The sequence below is a fragment of the Elephantulus edwardii genome, unplaced genomic scaffold, assembly GCF_000299155.1.
Source record: "Elephantulus edwardii isolate Elephantulus edwardi_28Jun2011 unplaced genomic scaffold, EleEdw1.0 scaffold00069, whole genome shotgun sequence".
NCBI lineage: Eukaryota > Metazoa > Chordata > Mammalia > Macroscelidea > Macroscelididae > Elephantulus > Elephantulus edwardii.
In genome coordinates, this window is record NW_006399819.1 from 8,735,861 (window position 1) to 8,743,462 (window position 7,602).

A 7,602-nucleotide genomic window follows, 5' to 3' on the forward strand; every position below is an offset into this window, starting at 1 on the left:
TATACTCTTTCTTTTTTTCCTGGATTGGTATCTGGGATATTTGCTTTCTTAATGACTCCCATTGTTTTATCCATCATTTGAATCTTCTTTAGCTATTCAAATTACTCCACATCAACATATTTCTTCAAGTTTTCTCTATCTTGGGTACTCATTGTGTCTACTTTTTTAGGAGAAGCATTATTTTGATTTTTCTTAATGACTGAGCTATACTGCTACTTTCTTAATATTATGTGAGCTTTTCTTAGTAGATGTTAGGCTGTTGTAACTATATAATGACCTAGGGTATGCCATTTTTTTTATATTATGTGTTTTAGGTCTCCTGTGACCCAAGGCTATAGAAGGATGTACATGTTGGTGCTCTGCTCTTGGGAGAGACGACCATTGTCCTCTTCAATCCACGGCTTCACACAGCCTCTTCAACTTGAGTTTAAGAAATCTCATGTAATGTAGTTAGATAGCAGTGTGTAAGGCCAAAGTACCTGTGATATTGGTATTCCTGGTGCTGGACAGTGGAGGCAGCAACTGGACAGTCTCCAGGCAGTGGGGCAGTAATGTGACAGGGACAGCATTCTAGTGCTCAGGGTGGGACTGTGGTCTGGGCACACTGAAACTACAGCCCCTCAACCTGGCACGCAGTAGCTCTCTCACTGGCAAGTGAACCTGGGCTGGGCCTCAGCCTTTTTTAGCTTCTGGGGAAGCCATGGCTGGAAGCCACTCCCAGGCCAGCCATGCTACACAGGCCTTGGGATCTTTGAGCACAGTGATGGTAAAGTTTCCTGACAAGAACATCCCACCAGAAGAGTGAATCCCTGAGAAGTTAATCAACTGTTTTACTCATATTTTTCTTTCAGTAGTTGTAAACATTATTAATATTATTCGTATTAGATCTCCTGTGACCCAAGGGTATCTATTTTATATTTATTAATCATGTAGGATTAGTTTTACTGATGTTTATTCTTGCTCCCATTTCAAGAATTGCTTCCTTTGACAGACACCACATTCTAATCAACATTTTTTAAAGAGACATCGATAATTTCACAACTGCTTGGAGTAAAGTGCCCCTCCTTGACAGCTAACATCATAAATATTAAGTATTTTAAGAAACTGGTAAAGGAATAATCTAAAGAACAATTACTCATTCTCTAATAATAAAATGGTTCAGAGTATGCTACATGGCAAGCTTACTATGTGTGGATATTGTTGCTAATGTGGTTTTTTTATTTAGAAAAACCAAGTCAGGAAACGGCAATATATTAGCAATTATAGATGCTTGGCTATTGGTTATTCTCTCCATCCTTGTGATTTTCTTTATTAATTCTTCTTAGAAATTTTCATTGTGATTGTCTGTCTTAACTTCAGTACATTCATGAAGGCTGTATTCTCCCAGTTTTTGTTCATTTCCAGACATCTTGAATGCCCCAAAGGTGCTGGACAGAATTTTTCATAAAGCAGTTTACCAACACTAACGCATCCTGCAGAGCAGAAAAAACAAGCACAACTTTATCGAAGTCCTTGATAAAGACTCCTTTGGATAAGACATAAGAAATGCTGTTTGTTCTCATGATCACTTCATCTAAAGACTTAAACTTCATAATTTGCTGGACTGGTCCCAAAATTTTCTTCTTGGCAATGTGCTCATCTGTCACATTGGAGAAAACTGTGGGATGGATAAAGTAGCCTTTATTCCCCGAGGGGCTTCCTTCATATTCAAGGCTGTCTCATTCTTTCTTTCAGCTTTCAATGGAGTTGATTATTTTATTGCATTATTCCTTGTCAATCTGAGTGCCTTGGCTTACTCCTGGGATGAGAAGATTGCCAAGAACATACTTCATAGCTCTTTCAACACTCTGCTGAACAAACTCATTTTGTATTGATTCTTCTGCAAAAAGCCTGGATGCAGCTACACAACTTTGGCCTTTGTAGAAGAATAATACTTAACGTGCAAATTCAGCTGCATTGTCCAAGTCAGCATCTGCGAACACAATGCAGGGGCTCTTTCCACCCAGCTCCAGGGTCACTCTCTTCAGATTGCTTTTCTCAGCAGATTCTTTAATTTCCCAACCTCTGTTGATCATTTGGACACCACTTTGTCCATGTTTATGTGAGGATAGATGGCTGCTCATGTGGTAGGCCCATAACCAGGCACAATATTCGTTACTCCTGGGACAAATCCTGCCTCTTTTATCAGAGATGCCACACGAAGAGCCAAGAGCGGTGTTCTCTCTGCTGGTTTGGCAACCATAGAGTTTCCAGAAGCAAAGGAAAGGGCCTAACTTCCAATTAAGCGTGAGAAATGGGAAATTCCAAAGAACGGTTTGGTCACATACACCAACTAGCTCATGTCTTATATTCCCAAAAGTCTCCATGCTTTGATATTGACTGGTCATGGATCTTGTCAGCCCAGCCTGTGCAGTAGCATAAAGTTTTGATGTTGAACTCTGAGTCCTTCAGATGTTGTTGTGTACTGTAGCGTCAGAATAGACCCGCAGTTGACCCTCCCACGGGTTTTCAGAAGCAGTTAATCACACAGGAGATTGCCCATCCTTCTCCCGCAAAGCATCTCATGGGTTTAAACCACATGCCTTCAGAACTGCAGGGCTGCTTCTTGCCACATTCATCAGATACACACTGGTAAATACATTTCCACAATTCACTGTCTCATTGGATGATAATAACAGGTGATTCTTCTCAAGTAAATAAACCAACTTTTATAGTAGCCATCCCCTCTGTGAAGCACGCATATTTTGTCATGGAGAGGCTATCTGAAAAGCTTCTCTTGCAGCTTTCACTGCTTTGTCAACATCCACTTTATCTCTTTCTTCTACCTCACAGGTTTTCTTCTCAGGTCCTGGTTTGTAGACAGGAAAATTTTTGGCATTCACTGGGTTATGCCTTCATTGTTTATGAAAATCTTCATGAGTTCAATCTTGAAGTTGGTGAGTGAGGGTGGCAGGTTGGGCATGTCTGATTGGATTAAGTATATTGATTGTGGATACAAATATGATGAAATCATCAACAATTTCCATCATTCTCCATCTATCATGATGTTACCTAAAAGCTTGGTTAGGAACTATTTCACCAGAGAAACCAATAAGCACAGCCAGAACTTGTATGATATCTATACTTGTGCTTGTTTTTATGATTTGCTATTAGAGTTATGACATTTATCTGTGCATTTGTTGTATTGCAGAATGAATTGCATGTTGCTTCTAACTTTGCAGCTTAGGTATTTGTATGCTTACTTGTTTCTCATTTGGTCTCATGAGTATAGCACTTGTGTGTTAATTTAATGTGCTTGAATGTCTTGCATATTACTGTGATGCTAGAAACTATGCCACCAGCATTTCAAATGCAAACAGAGTCACTCATGTTAGAAAGATTTTAGCAGAGCTTCTACATCAAGAAAAAGTAGGAAGAATGATTGACCATCCACTTCTGAAATAGCAAGCTTTCAGAAACCATATGAAAAATAGTATAATAAATGTATACTTCATGGTTAATTGTTGTTATTGTTAAGTGTCATCAAGAAGTACACGACTCATAGCAACTCTATGAATGAAAGACCTGAACACTTGTATAACTTTCATCATTTCTCAAAGTTCATAGTTTCTGGAGGTAAGCTATTTCGGAAATGGATGCCACTTCTGCTTCCAAGCTTCTTTTAATCCGGGATTTCCACCAAACACAGTCCACCATGGGTAACCAACACTGCATTTGACACATCAGCATTATAGCAACCACAAGTTACCTCTGTACAGCAAATTCACAGACCAGTGCTATACCAGAAAACACACCATTGTAGAATCTGGCTGCTTCACACATCTTTCCAAAATGTATTCAAGCCTCAAATTGGCAACCAAATGTCTTTTTAAATATGAGGCCAAAGCCAACAGCTCACACCCAATTGCGAACAAACACTCCACACTCAACGCCTCAGTGAAAACCAGAAAATACACCTTTGTAGAATCGGCTGCTCCATGCATCTTTCCAAACTGAATTCTAGTCCATTCATGGTTAATGGACATTGACATCCTTCTCCAAAAGTCTAAGAGCATGTAAAAATATAGAAATCATTTCCATCTTAATTTGTATGGACTGTTCTGACTCTACCTCTTTAAGACAAATTTGTCCTATTTTTTAAAACAAATGTTATGTTCCTCATTAACACCGTCATCCTTCAGTATTCCTTACTCATTTCAACATAATATGTGCCTAGTAGATGGGAAGAAAGTGTGGAGGAGAATGATATCACTAGTTAAATCAAGATCAGGCTTTAACTGTGAAACATTTCATAAGTTGTCTAACTATAGATCCAAGTGTTGTTGCTGTTTCTGTGTGTGCCATCATGTGGGTAGCAACACAGAGATGACCCTCCAACAAGTTTGCAGAGGTAGTAAATTACCCCAGAGGAGATTGTTGATCTTTCTCTGGTGGAGGAGCTGGTAGATTTGAACCACGTGCCTTTGGGATTACAGTTCAGCTTCTTAGCACTAGGCCATGAGAGCTCTATGATGAAAATTAAAACAGAAGTTGCAGTATGAGCTTTACAACATATCTGCACCATGTCCTCATCGTGTACCGTACTAAAGCCCATTTCACAAGTCACTGTATTCATCTACTTGAAGATCTTGCTCTCCTTCATCAACACTCCACCTTTCTAAATATGATGTCTTTTTCCAAGGAATAGTGTTGCCTGATAACATACTTAAAATATGAAAGATAAAGTTTTGTCATATTTGCCTCCAATGAGCGTCACTGTTACTGTACTTTCTCCAAGACTTATCTATTTGATCTCTTGGTAATTCAAGGATACTGAATACTCCTCCAATACCACAGCTCAAATACATCAGATATTTTTCTTCTGCCATGCTTATTCACTGTCTAGCTCACAGAAGCATAGGTGTTTGAAAAGACTATGGCCTGAGTTATGTATGACTTAGTCCTAAAACTGATAAAGTCGCAGGCGACTCATAGCGACCCTATGAAGAAGAGTCCTCAATGCTTGATTGTCTTTCATCCTCTCTTCAGGTTCATAGGGTTTCTAGATTCAAGATATTACAGAAGTGAATGCTTCTCCTCCTTCCTAACTTGTTTTAATCGGGGAGCTCCATCCCACTCTCTGTTCACATTGGGTAACCAACCATTATCGCATTTGACACATCATTGTCACAGTGTTCAGCCTCACAGCAACCACAAGTTACAGCTTCAGGACAACCTGCACACCAGGGCCACACGACCCAGAGGATGTCTGAACAAAAACAACCAAAACTGGTATTATTGCTCCTAAATAATTTAGAGAGGTCTCTGACACTGAATATTTGTTGTTAGATGTCATTAAGTTGAGTACAACTCGTAGCAACTTTATAAACAACAGATCTGAACTAGGCCCTATTCTACACCATAATCAGGATTTCTGTAACTCATCTTTTAATTTCTTAACTGATGGTGCCAAAAGTTTTGATTGTGGACCCAGAAACCTGAAATCATTAACAATCTCAATCTCTTCTCTATCATGGTGTTGTCAATTGGCCCAGTGGTGACAGTCTTTCTTTTCTTGATGTTGGGCTTTATTTAATATTGAAGACTCCATTATTACTTTCTGTAGCAAAAGCTTCTGGTCCTACTCAGTTTCAACAAGAAAAGTGATGTCGTCTGTATAACAAGTTGATGATCAATCTTCCTCCATTACTGGTGCCAAATTCCTCCTCATAAAGCCCAGCTCCTGAAAGATCTATTCCACATATAGACTGAAAAGGTATATGGACAGGATACATCTTGGTCTAGGAGTAGGTGTTTCGTGAGCACAATTAAATGTTGTAAGATTCCTGTATTTCTCAGTCTTAGACGTAATTTGTTATGACCTACATAGCCGAATGCCTTTGCATAGTAAATATAGCACAAACAGACATTCTTCTGACATTTTCAGATTTCAGCCAGGGTTCTTCTGACATCAGCAATGATATCCCTGGTGTCAAGGCCTCTTCTTATTTCCAACTTGAATTTATGGCATATTAAAATCTGCTGCAATTGAAGAAAGAAGTCCAAGATGAATCGAAGGCTTTGTGAAAAAGAAGGAATCAACAAAGTAATGAGCATAAGTATTACACAAGAGAGACCAATGTTTCATTCCATTTTACACAAGATCTCTTTGAGCTAGAGTAAATGCAACACCACCTAACAACAGATAACAATCACAAGTTGCCAGAAAAAGTAGGGTTACATTACTTTATATTTGCTTTGATATTACTTCTTAAAAACTTTGTGATTGTCCCCATCACCTTCAAATCCAAACTGAACATCGTTTGTGAGTCTGGAATTAAACTTCTCCCTTATCAATTATTCATTTTCACTCATTTTCTTTAGAACATCTAGTCCTATTAATGATTTTATCACAATTTACTGAATCTTTAAACAAGAGTATTCATTTGATTCATTTAACGAAACATTTCCTCTGGTATTTTTGTATAATATGTCACAATAATATGGGGTTTGTGTTGGTTTTTCCTCAATCTAGATTTATTCATACTGGAGAAACAGCTCATTAAAAAAATTCTTCCTGGATATCAGTCATCACTCGATTAACCTAATTTCTCTAGAATTACATACTTTTATTTAGAAATGTTCATGTATATTTATAGAAGTTTCTTGATGGCACAGATAATTAGCCATTCAGATTCTTATTGAACTATGAGTGGTACAAATCTATCCAGAGGCACCTCATGAGAAAGATGTAGGACTCTATTTAAAAAAAAATAAAATCACATAAATTCAAAACTCTATGAAGCACAGGTCTACTGTGACAAGAATAAGGTTAACATGAATCTCATTCACCATGTAGGAGCTCCGTGCATTAAATCAACTCTATGGATATTGCTTTGTTTGATTTTGATTAATATATATTAACTTGGGTTGTTGTTACTGTTATGTTCCATCAAGACCACTCTGCTTTACAGAAACCCTATGAACCTTACCTCTCCTGAGCCAACCTCATCATCTCTGACATGACTGACCTCACTGCCATCGTCACTGTGTCAATCTGTCTCATACAAGATCTTTCTCTTTTCTGCTTGTCTTCCAAGCATGATGTCCTTCCCCAAGGAGTGCTCCATTCTGACAATGTTCCCAAAGTATATAAGATGGAGTTTCAAAATCCTTGCTTCCAAGGAGAAACCTGGTTTAACGTTCCTCAAGACAGACCTGTTTGTTCTCTTTGTAAGTATATTCAATACTTTTCCCCAGCACCACCGCTCAAAGGCCTCAATTCTTCTTCTATCAGACATATCTTAAATTAGGTTGGTTTCCTGGGGCTTTTTCCTCCCAGCATTGATAGTAGTACTCTAAGTATTTATGATTGAAAATCCTGGTAAGACTCTGAAGCTTGTAAATCATTAGAGTGCATATATATAATATATATATATATGTATATATATATGACTTTTGTGCTATTTTTGCTATTGCTTGGTTACTTTTGTCTGCTAATTTTAGTGTCTGTATATGTGTGTGTGTGTGTGTGTGTGTGTGTATTAAGTATATGACATGTTCATTGTTGTTATGTACCCTCGAGTTGCCTAAGACTCATAGCGCCCCTATGTACAACAGCTC

General features: G+C 38.2%; 1 pseudogene; it reads right to left on the reverse strand.

Moving 5' to 3' along the window:
* Positions 1-1,311: 1,311 nt before the first annotated feature.
* Positions 1,312-6,299, reverse strand: LOC102872564 (annotated as a pseudogene).
* Positions 6,300-7,602: the final 1,303 nt, after the last annotated feature.